This window comes from Gracilinanus agilis, chromosome 2 (assembly GCF_016433145.1).
Source record: "Gracilinanus agilis isolate LMUSP501 chromosome 2, AgileGrace, whole genome shotgun sequence".
In the NCBI taxonomy this organism is placed as follows: domain Eukaryota; kingdom Metazoa; phylum Chordata; class Mammalia; order Didelphimorphia; family Didelphidae; genus Gracilinanus; species Gracilinanus agilis.
In genome coordinates, this window is record NC_058131.1 from 661,779,105 (window position 1) to 661,791,947 (window position 12,843).

The 12,843-nt window shown below is 38.9% G+C and overlaps 1 pseudogene; it reads right to left on the reverse strand.

The window, feature by feature from the left end:
* Positions 1-1,839: 1,839 nt before the first annotated feature.
* The window catches only part of LOC123234326, a 35,092-nt pseudogene continuing 24,088 nt past the window's right edge, over positions 1,840-12,843 (reverse strand).

Genomic DNA, 12,843 nt, shown 5'->3' on the forward strand with positions numbered 1-12,843 from the left:
CCTGTGTGGAACTGAGGTGAAGTGGAGTTAACATTTGGACGCCTCAAGACTTAAGTAGATTAAGGAGCTGGAAACTTAGAGGTCCATCCAAGTAAGTATATCTTTGCATTCATTTGAGTATCATTTTCATTTCCATAGAGAAACATCAAAAACTAGACTGGGTTATAGTAACAGGAGTTTGGAAAGTTACAATTCAGCACTTAATCCCATCGCATACCTTCAGGGCAAATACTTTATTTTTTTTAATTGCCTAATAGTACAAATTGTGTTCCTTTCATGAAATAGGAAGCTTCCTGAAATCATGAATCCCATTATCATCTTTTGTGCTCTATAGCACAATTAATCAGCTTCTAAGCTCCCTTTTAATGCAGGGACTCTTGGTTCCCACCCCAAGGAAAGGTAGAGGTGGAAGGTAGAAGGGGCAGCACTTCCCCTATACCCTCTAGGCTTAACTTAGAGACTATGAACTTGTATTTTTAATATTTGGATAACTATTTCAGTTTAATTGTTTTCCTTTATATTTCTATGTATTTTATTTTATGCATTTTATAACTTTCAAAGAAATCCAAAGGCTTTACCAACTGACCAAAGAGGACTATGATACCCAACATGTAAAGAAGCTCTGCTTTGGACCCATAAGCATTATAATCTGACATATCAATGAACCCTGAGATTGGTTTGGCCATCTGAGTTACTGCTATGTATGCTTTTGGACCACCAGGATCTTCCATCCTATCTTGTCACTGGGGTGTTTTGACTTCTTCTTTTAGAATGTGAGCTCAATGAGAACAGGGACTTTCTATTTCCTCTCTGTTTCTCTAGTGATTAGCCTGGTGCCTGGAAGAGAGTAATAACTTAATAAATGTCTTTTTATTGATTCATCAAAGTAGAAGTAGACATTCCAAGTAGGCATTAACTGAATGAAAAGCTTAGTTGAATGAATGAATGAAAGATAATACATTTATTAAATGCTTGCTATGTGCCAAACATGTGCTAAGTGCACAAATAGAAAAAAAAAGACAGTCCCTCTCCTTAAGGGATCCACTTACTAATGGGAAATAAAACAAATCTCAGAAGGATTTCATTTCATTAAAATGAGTAAAGCTCTAGGAGAGTAAAATCATGTTATTTAATTTTTTTTATTTTAATAACAAATTTCCACATAAATTTTATGAAGTTACATAATCTAAATTGTCTCCCTCCTTTCTTCCTGTCTGAGAGCTGCTGCTGCTGATCCAGATAATGAACCAGATAGGATGCATATAATCAATCTGGACTATATAGATCATGTGACTTTTTAAAAGAGCAGAGTCTGGCATAGTCATCTCTACGTACATATCATTTCTTTTTAAATTTATACCTTTTTTTGTCTTAGGATCAATTCTAAGACAAAAGAGGGGTAAGGGCTAGTCAATCAAGGTTAAGTGATTTACCCAGGGTCACACAACTAGAAAATGTCTAAAGCCAGATTTAAACCCAAATCCTACTGACTCCAGGCCAGCTCTCCTAATCACTGAGCACCTAGCTGCCCCACCACTTAGCATTTAATGAACGTCTACCAAGAGGAAAAGGTAGGACTCAGCTTGGAGACTTTTAGGAAGGTAGATAGAGCCCCAGGGTGGGTTTTGGCCATATCATATCCCCTTTCCCATCTCAGGTCGTAGTGGAATTAATAGGTTTCATGCTTAGAGAAGCAGAAGCTAGGGCAGAGCATTGAAAATTTTATTTATTAGCTATGAGTGGTACAATGGCCCTCCACCTGATGATCATCCCTGGCATTCCCCCTCCCCACCCCTAACCACAGCAACACATCTCCCTAGCACACACTACCCAAACCACCTAGACTTCAAATTCACAAATAGTGAGAAATGATTCCTGACATGGCCTGTCATTCATTTGCCACTAGGAAACATCTCAATGCAGTTCTCTCCGTCACCCTTATTATTAGGTTCTCCAGGCTTTCTGTTGGAATAGACCAGTGGCTCTACGGCGAGATAGATGAATTTGCCCTCTTTCTTTCTGTCAGATGCCAAGGAAGGTTGATTTCTTGTATCTTGAGATGATGTCCTGCATAGCTCAATTCTCTGTCTTATTTCTGGGGGAGGCTACTATGGCACCGGCTTCATTACATATTTCTACTGCTTCATCAAAGCTGCTTTCTCTAAGCCATTGGTCTTGTATATCTTCTTCCCAAAGGCTTGACCATTTGGGAAGAGATCGACTAGGAAAAAAACACAGGAAATATAATAAACATAGAGATGTGTTTGTTCTGAAGTTAGTATGGGAGGTGGGAGACTGAGGGATGAGAGAATTTCAATTCTGACTATGTTGTTCCCTGGCTTAACAATTCTCAGCATATATCTATGCTGTCAGAGTAGAGGTTCATAACCTTTTGAGTTTCATGGACTCCTTTTGGCAAACTGGAGACAACAGAATAATATTTTGAAGTAAAAAAAGTGAATGCTAAATTTGAGTTACAGATCAGTAAAAAGAAAGATGTCTGGTTTTTTTTCTATCCAACTTCATGGACCCCCTAAAGCCTATCCATTTATCCACTAAGTATCTATGGAAGCCATCTATACTTTATCTCTCTTTTTTTCAATTTTCCCTTCCTCTTAGAATCAATGTTCTGTGTTGGTTCCAAGGCAGAAAAGCTGTAAAGGCTAGGCAATGGGGGTTAAGTGACTTGTTCAGGGTCACACAGTGAGATTTGAACCCAGGACCTCCTTTCTCTATGCCTGATTCTCAGTTCAGTAAGCCACTTAGCTTCTGTTTGTATTCCACATTCTAGCCTGACAGATCTACTGGCTTTTTTTTGAGCTCAGCATTCCAGAGGTTGCCTCCATTCATTTGCACAATCTATGCCCCATGAATGAATTGCATTTTTCCCTTAGATTCTGATCCCAGAATCCTTAGCTCTTAGTATAGAGCCTGGCACAGAGTAGACAATTAAATGTTTATTGATTGATTGACTGATTGCCCTTCCTTCAAGGCAAATTTCAGACTTGGAAAGAACTACACAAGATAATGAACAGTGAACTGAATGAAACCAAGAGAACATTATACACAGATAGAATTATTAATGCTGGAAGTATAAACTGTGAATGTTACCTCCATAAAGTGAACTGAAAGATGCACACTTAATTTGTAGGAACATGTCAGAATTCTGAACTATACCTTCTGTGACACAGGGAGGGTGTGGAGAAACTGGGACCCTTTGGGGTGAGCTTTATTATGTAGATATGAAGAAAAATAAGCAAAACATGTAAGAGATTTGTGGTTTCATTTATTTACAGACTTCTTTTTCCTTGTACATGAAAATACTTGGTTTGTTTGGTTTCATGAAATTTGGAATAAAAAAGAAAAATGAAATGAGAAATGTCTGAGACCCTTGATGTTGAGACAGAGGAGGTGCAGTAGAGAAACCATGCTGTAGGTGGAGGCAGAGCACTGGGTTTGTATTCTAGAGCAGAAGCTCACTCCCTATCTGATCTTGGGCATGTCCTTTAAACTGGGTCTGGTTTTCTTTATCTTTAAAACCAGGGGATTGCATTAGGTAACCTCCATCAGCTTTTCCAGCACTGAGTCTAGAGTCCCCCTTGCCTTTCTCCTTCCCTTTTCTTGGCTGCATTTTGCCCATTTCCTTCAAATGGATTTTTTAACATCCTCAACTTATCATTAGGGAAGAGAGAAGCCCAAGTACAGAGAATGAAGTTTGAAAAGCAAGAAACAAGCTTCAAAAGGGTTGGCAAAAGCAGTGTATGGACAGAAAACAAAGAAAAAGGCAGAGATTAAAAGAAAACCTTGTCCCAGCCTCAACCCCCAGGTACTTACCTTTCTGTTGTTTGGATAACCTTTTTTGGAGGTTCCCAATTTGTTTGTGCAGATCATGAGTAAGGTAAAGTATCTTGCTCTTCACTGAACATACTTTGCCCGGTTTGTGCAAAGTTAGATCCAGGAGAGGTATGCATTAAAGAAAATTCTTCTTCTGAATTGGGAATGTGTTGTTGATTCATGATTATATCCCAATCCTGTGAGTCTATGCCTCTTTCTTGTGCCAGATCCATAGACTCTGTGTCAGTAGAAGGAAACTTAACATCAGGTGTACTCTGCATAGGAAACAAAGTCATTGTTGCAGATGTCTCTTCTGGTCCTATTTGTGTCATCATGTTTCTCTCTTGTGTACTGACATTTCTTGAATTGAATTCCTTTAAATGCATTGACTCAGAATTTACTCCAAAGGCAGCTCTCTTTGGAGTTCTACAGGCTTGAAAATGTGCAATGTCTTGATTTAAATCTCCTTGCAAAGTTGATCTTGGTAAAAATTCTTTAGTAGTTGAATCCAGTTGCAGGGTCTCTTTGCTAGTGAAGCAGCTTAACTTTTCACTTTCTCTTCAGTTTCTCCAGCTAGTGAAGGAGAAAAGGTTGTGCTTGTATCTGAGAACTTTGTACTTTCCTTCTCAGTGGTCTGCAGGAGTTTATCTCCCTCATTGACAATGTCTGTCTCTATGAGATTCTTATCGGGATATCCAGCTAAATTCAGTGCATTTGTTGTTTTGCTGTGCTATACTATTGATTGACTCAAATAATGCACAATCTTATCAGGTAATGATGTTTCAGATTGCAGCTTGTGTGGCAATGATGTATTCAATGATAGTAAAGGTTGAATATTAGTATTTGATGTTTGCAATGATGTTTCTTCTCCAATACTATCAGAATTGATTAATGCTACTTCCATTAAGCCTAAATCGAGATTTTTTATAGGTGTAAATGCTTGTCTATCATCACTTCCTAAATTACTGTTTTTCTTTCCATAGATCCTCTCTCTTAATTCTATAATATCATTTTCCATCTGTAATTCTTCTTCAGTCTTTTCCTTGTAACTGTGTTTTTTATCAAAAGCTCATAATTTATTACTTCTTCTCCCAGCTCCTCTTTTTCACTTTTCCCTGTCTTATCACTGTCATAACTCTTATTCTTTACTTCAACAATTAATGCTGCTTCCTTGGTTCATAAGCTAGTATGTGGTCTACCTCCTTGGCTCACATAGTCTTCCATCTTGGATAGACTAGAGGAACTATTGGAACTAGAGCAGTTATGGTCACAGCATCTTGTCTTTACACTATTGCTAGATCTAATGTTACTGTCTTTTTTGTTATTGTATCTTGAATTGTAAAAGGTATTTCTCCTGTTTCTATTATTATAATTGTTCCTGTTATTAAAATTAATTTGTGATTTGTAATGACAATCCTTAACAATATGGCCTAGTTTGTGGCAAAGAAAACAGCTCTTAACAGTGTTGTTGTTACTGCTATAGGATTGCTTTGGTCTACTCTGGCTTCTCTGATTTCATGTTTGTAAAGCCATGTTTTTCATCTCTTCAGTTTCTTTTGCCTTCTTTGCCTCCTTGAGCTGTTTCTTCAAGTCAACAATTTCCTTGTCTTTCTCAGTGGTTTTTTATTGTTTGGGCTCAGTTTCTCTAGACTCATGTACATAAGAAGCTGTTTTTCTAAGGTCTTCAATAGATAGGGATTCCCACTGTGGGCAATGCAAATGGAAGTATGTTTGAATGGGGCTTGCACTGCCCTTCACGAATTGCCACCTAATGTGTTGGATATTGTCTTCATTCATGTCCTTAAACCCAAGTATGGTCTCTCCAGCTTCTATGAGTCTTTCCAGATATAAGCTTGGGTGCTCATACTCCCCCTGCCTCAGTTTCTCAAAAGAGCCCCATGCATTTGATGCATACATGTTGAGTACTGATATTTCTTCATTGCTTATACTGCCTTTTATTAGGATGTAATTACCTTCCCTATCTCTTTTAACCAGATCTTTTTTTACTTTGGCTCTGTCAGAGATCATGATGTCAACCTCTGCCTTCTTTTTCCCATTTGAAGCCCAATAGATTTTGCTCCATCCCTTCATTTTTACTCTATGTATATCTGCCTGTCTCATGTGTGTTTCTTGTAGACAACATGTGGTAGGATTTTGGTTTCTAATCCACTCTGCTATTTGCTTCCATTTTATGAGCAAGTTCATCCCATTCATATTCAGAGTTATAATTATCAACAGTGTATTCCCAGACATTTTGATTCTCTCTCTTTGTCCTGTCCTTTCTTCTTTTACTCTTTCCTTCTATACCAGTGTTTTGTTTTTAATCAGTTCCCTAAATCCCCTCCCTTATGATACTTCCCTTTCTCTCCTCTCCCTTCTTATTCCCCTCTTATTATTCTTTAGTCTCTTTTTAAGCTACCCCCAACCTCTCCTTTCCTAGTGTTACTTCCCTCCCCACCAGTCCTTTTGTTACCCTTCTACTTCTCCATAGGGAATGAATCAATTCTCTGCCCCAATGGATCTGATTGTTCTTCCCTCTTTAAGTTGATTTCAATGCACTTAAGTATTAAATATTTCCTCTCTCCAACATCTTTATCCTTCCAGTGTATTGTTATTCTTCCCTGTTGGCCCCATGTGCTTCTTTATGGAATATAAATTTACTCCATTTTGTTTGTTTTCCCATTTTTCTTAATATTACCTTCTTTCCCCCCCTCTAGTTTTGTATATATTTACACACACACACACACACAAACACACAAACACACACACACACACACACACACACACATATATATATATATATACATACATATATATATGTCTTGACATTTCATCCTATACAGTTTGTCACTTTCCCTTTATGTAAACTTCTTCTAGTCACCCTGTTGGTAATAACAATTTTTAATATTTGCCAATATCTTCTTTTATTCTAGGGGTACAAATCAATTGAACTTATTGGGTTCTTTAAAGAAAAGATTTCCACCCCCCCCCCACAACCCCAATTCTCTTAATTACTTTATGGTGATTCTCTTGAGGTCTGTGTTTGGGCAGCAAACTCTCTGTTGAAGTCTGGTTTTTTCTTTATGAATGCTTGGAAGTCCTCAATTTTATTGAATGACCATACTTTCCCCTGCAATAATATAGTCAGTTTTGCTGGATAGTTGATTCTTGATTGTAGACCCAGTTCTCTTGCTTTCTAAAATATTATGTTCCATGCCTTCTGGTCGTTCAATGTAGATGCAGCCAGATCCTGTGTTATCCTAACTGTGGTTCCTTGATATTTGAATGACTTCTTTTTAGCATCTTGTAAGATTTTTTTCCTTGGTCTGGTAGTTTTTGAATTTGACTATAATATTCCTGGATTTGTCAGTTGTAGATTAAATGTAGGAGGTGATCTGTGGATTCTTTCAATTTCCACTTTTCCCTCTTGTTTGAGAATGTCAGGGTAATTGTCTCTGATAATTTCTTGTAGGATGATGTCTAAACCTTTTCTTTTATCATGATGTTCTGGTAAACCAATAATTCTTATTGCCTCTTCTAACTCTGTTCTCTAGATCTTTGATTGAATCAAAGAGGTGTTTCATATTCTCCTCAAATTTTTAATTTTTAAAATTTTGTTTTATATATTCTTGCTGCCTTGTAAAGTCATTTGCTTCTAGTTGTTGAGTTCTATTTTTTAAAGACTGAATTTCATCCCTGGCTTTTTGGTCATCCTTCTTCTGTTCTGATTTTCTTTGTAGATCAGCTTTTGCCTTCTTTGCTTCATTTTTCAAGCTGGTCAGTTCTGGCTTTTAAGACTTTGTTTTTTTTGTTTTAGTTCATATATTTCCTTTTTGAAATTGTCTTCAGCCTCTCTTGATTGCTTTTTTTAATTCCTGAAGTTCTTGAGTTTATTGAATTTTGAGATCTTCTAAAGCTTGTGTCCAATTTGTTGGAACTTCTTCCTCTTCTATTTATATTTCATTTGCTCTCTTTTCACTTCCTTGAAAGAAGCTGTCAATGGTCATTTCTTTTCTCTTTTTCTGTTGTTTACTCATATTTTTTCTTTTCTGTTCTACTAGTTTGAACAGGTGTATTTAATCATCTTTGATGAAAGATCTTCCCCCAGCTAGCAATGGAGGTTTGTAGTTACTTTCTCTGCTCTCTAAAGACTTCTTGTCTGTCCAATTGTTGGGATTAATCCTGTATTGATTGGATTAATTTATATTGCTTTATCTGCCCTGAGGCTAAAATCTTTGAGAGGAAAAAAATAGTGGGGGGACAAGAAGGAGTGTTTTCACTGAGCTGATCTGTCCAGCAGTAGGGTCTCCCAGGGCTAACCACAGTTTGTGTTAACCCCTAATGGAGTCCCTCCCAGAGTACAAGTCACCTCTTCCTGCTCCTTTATTCCATCCTGGAATTCCCAGCACCAGCTCCTTCCTGCTAGGTACACCTTAATTCTTAATCACTAACTAATCTAATCTTCCTCACAACATCTGTCCCATTGTTAGATTTGGTCCTCTTTCTTCTTGAAGCACATTGTTTTCTATCTTCGTGTAGTAGGGTGCAGAGGTTTTAAGATTGGCTCTGTCTAAGCAGCCATTTTCCAAGAATCCCCCATGAATTTAAGAGATGTGCATGGATTCTCATTGCTTCAGCTAGATGCTCTCTACACCTTTTTAAATATGCCATATTGGCATGGGATAACAGTTCTAGGTCCGGGTATTGCTCTGGCCAAGAGGCTAGGTTGGGGTTGTTCCTAGTCTCTGCAATAAATTTTGCCTTTTCACTGGGGTTGTACAGTTCAGTTAAAAGTAGCTCCACATCTTCAAAAGGTGGATTATAGAGAGGATAGACCCTTTTATATTCCTTGATCGCTTTGTGGGTATTTATGTAATACTGTGGGAACCTCCTTTTTAAGATTTCTAAGTCTCCTCCAGAAAATGGCTTGTACCCCTTGACATGTACAATTCCCGAGTCTGGTTGGAGAACAGTCATGTCTGTAATTGGTAAAATAGTCACAGTAGCTGCTTCAGCCCCTTTAATATCTTCTTCATTGCTTGTATCTTTGGCCTTCTTTTTTGTATCTTTTGTATCATTTAGGATTGTCCCCTCAATTAATTCTAGCTGTAAAATGGTCTTAGCATCTAGTTCCTTGCCTTCCCTTGTTTGCTTATTAATTTCAATGAGTAGTTTCACCTGCTCTTTCAATGTCTCTAGAACTGGGTTGTTAATTTCTGCCTTGCCAAAAGTATATCTCAGGAACTTTCCAGAAGCCCATAAGCTCCAAACACTGTCACTATCATTGCTATTCCAGTTGGTATATAAGCTAACACTTGTCCAGTGTGTATAGTCAGCCATTGGCATGAATCATATACTCTAAACAGCTCCATAAAAAATTGGGGTATTAAAATCAGCCATACGTTGTAAAAACCTTTCCAGAGACAGTAAAGTAATAATGAACTGCTCCCAATTGTAATAAGCATCCTATTTAGGGAGTTAGCCATGATGTAACCCAATTCTTCTTGTTTAAAAATCCTAGGCTGGCTGGCCAAACTGTTGAATTGTGTCAGATTAGCAATGATTAGTAATAGATTCCAGTTAGAGGATGATCTTGTCCTTACAAGAGGGAGGGATAAGAGTGAGTAGAATTCTTCTTCCTCTCTGCCACCCTCCACTGGGAGCAGTTGGACCAGAAGGCAATAACTGTTTAACTGAATCCTTTTTAGTTCAAGCAATGGAGGCTGTACAAGCTTGGTTAATTCAGGGTCAAGCTGGTAAATTGATAGGAAATAATCCCACTAAGGTTCTCAATTTTCACTGTTTAAATTATTCCCTACACCCTAGGATAGAATAGGTTTCAAGTTAACTTCAAATATAGATAACCTGCTCTCAGGAAAAAGCTGCACCAATGCTTATCTGAAAGGAGTTTTTCTTTGGTAAAGTATACCCTAGTTTAACTTCACACAGGCCCAGTAGCTTAACAAGCAATTATTTTCAGGATAACAGGGTGAGGGGAAATGGTTTTAGGAATGAAAGGGAGGTAAGCTATCTAAAATTTTCAATGAACTTGTTGGGGAATGTATTTTGAACAACTTAACTTCTATCTCACTCACTAAGTTTTCTCCTAATCTAATGTAACTAGGTTTAAGATGGAAAGGTTATCTTGCTTGAAGATATGTATAGAGATTAGTTAAGATGCTGCAATTGAAATATTCTCCCATAGTAAACCAGTGATGTAACACTCAGCCCTTGAGGTCAGAGATGAGCTAACCAAAGAGTAATCTGACTCTTCCTCCCAGCCCTTGAACCCACAAGGAGTGTGATCCAAGTGTCCCTGCAAGTAGGGTGATCTGGCCTTTTATACTCAGTTTTCTAACTGCCCCAACTGTTCCCTCTCCTGGAGTTCTGGGGGGCACTATGGAATTCTGTGAGGCAACTTTGACCCCACTTAAGATCATGGATGTTACATTCATCCACTTGTTGCTTTAGCTCATTGGTTTCTGTATGAGGGGAAAGAGGTTTTGAAAAATACTCAGTCCATAAGTTTTTCTTATATTAATACCATAAGCTTTCAGAAGTGAGAGAGGAAAATCCTTGGAGACACCCAGGGAGCCAGCAGTCAGTAAGAGGCTCTCTCATCCTCAGTTTCTTCACCTTTATTTAGGAGTTAGAGTTGGATTATTTCATAGGTTTACAGATTTAAAGCTCAAGAGGAGCTTAGACTACTACTTTCTAAGTTTTTATTTGGCTCTATATTTCTACAGTAATTTACATATCATACTGTTTACCATAAATATCCTACTTTTGTCCCCCTTCATGACATAGATGTGACCCTGGGTTCTCAGAATGAATTAAAAGCTCTGGCAGGTTTTCCAAAGCTGAAAAGCTTGAATTGCAAACCTAATAGGCTTGTCTACTGTCTGAGGACAGGTCTGACTAAATGCAGAGATCATCATCAGAATCTTGGCTACAATTTGACAGATTCTTTGGTAATGAAGACTCATGAAATGGGTCAAGAGGCCCTTTGTCTCATTCTTGGAATGAGGAGACATAAAAATGTTGGGCCTTAGAGAACTAGATAAATCGGCACTTCCGGGTAAGATGGCGGCAGTGTAAGGAGCAGCTGCTCGATCTCTCCTGACCTAACCATACAGGACCCCTCAAGGGGAAATAAAAATGAGTCCAGAGGAACAAAGGAACCCCACAACAGGGCGCAGCATTGAAGGTACGCAGAATCGGGGCATTTCCATGCTATAAAGGGGTGAAACAGCTCTCACTAAAAGGCGAGAGGAAGACGCCCCACCCCCACCCCCCACACCGCACAAGTGGGTAAACAGGACTGGGGCAACCAGATAATCACTGGCAGCCCCGGAGCCTGTACTTGTGTGCTGCAAGACGAGGGACCCCAAGTGGCTGGGGACTTTCCCGGAGCGCTCACGTGGATGAAGGCACTGCCTTGGGCCTGGACAAAGGCCCCTAAAACATGGCCTTTCCCAAGCGCTGAAGGCATTGCCTCAGGTGCGAATAAAGATCTCCAGCCCACAGACTTTCACTACCTTCTTCGGGGGTGAAGGCTGTGCCCTAAGAGCATCTGCACAGGCAAAGGCAGTGCCCTAGGCTTGAATAACGATCTCCAGCCCAGGCTTGGACCTCCAGTGAGGACCCCCTGCAGACTGGAGCATGGCTGTGGAAGCAGCCCCAAAGACTGCTGAAGGAACCTCGGGCAGAGGGGCAGACCAGGGTCTACCAGGAGGCCTGACCCCGAGGACAAGGAGACCGGAGCCCCCGGGAGCTTGCAAGGCCCAGGCAGACCCTGAGTGCAAAGACAAAGCTGAAAAGGGGTGGGGCTAACAATGGCCAGCAATAAGGAAGTCCAGAAGAAAAAGACTATCAAGAGAAACTCTGGAACACTGGACAACTTCTACACAGAGAAAATCCAGACAACAGAGGAGGGAAAACAAAAATACAAACCTCCCCCCAAAAAATGAAAGCTGGTCACAAGCTATGGAAGAGTTTAAAAATGAAATGCTGAGGAAGATGGAAGAAATCTGGCAAGAAAATAACAGTTTAAAAGGCAGAATTTCGCAATTGGAAAGTGAGACAAGACAACTGAAGACCAAAAATGACCAGATTGAAAAGGAAAACCAAAAAATTATAGCCAAAAACCAAAACATTAAAGCCGAAAACCAAAACATTAGAGCCGAAAACCAAAACATTAAAGCCGAAAACCAGTCCTTAAAGGCTAGAATCGAACATTTAGAAACCAATGATCTCTCAAGACAACAAGAACAAATAAAACAAAGTCAAAAGACTGATAAAATAGAAGGAAACATGAAATATCTCAATGAGAGAGTGACAGACCAAGAAAACCCGTCTAGAAGAGACAACTTGAGAATCATTGGTATTCCAGAAAAGGCAGAAATTAATAGAAACTTGGACTCCATACTTAAAGAAATTATTCAGCAAAATTGCCCTGAAGTTCTACAAGAGGGCAATATAGACATTGAAAGGATCCATAGAACACCCTCTACACTGGACCCAGAAAAGTCAACACCCAGAAATATAATAGCGAAATTGAAGAGCTTTCAAGTTAAAGAAAAAATCTTTCAAGAAGCCAGAAAGAGACAATTCAAATATCAAGGAGCACCAATAAGGATCACACAGGATCTGGCAGCCTCAACACTAAAAGACCACAAGGCTTGGAATACAATATTCAGAAAGGCAAGAGAGCTGGGCCTTCAGCCACAAATCAACTACCCAGTGAAACTAACCATATACTTTCAGGGGAAAGTATGGGCATTCAACAAAATTGAAGAATTCCAAGTTTTTGCACAAAAGAGACCGGGACTAAATGGAAAGTTTGACACTCAACCACAAATATCAAGAGAAAGATGAAAAGGTAAATAAGAAACAGAGGGAAAAGAAAGAAAACTCATAGTCTTTTAAGCTTGACTCTTTAATGGCATAAATAAGATCTAATTATCTGTATTACTAGGTGGAGAAATGCTATGTATAATTCTCTGTAGT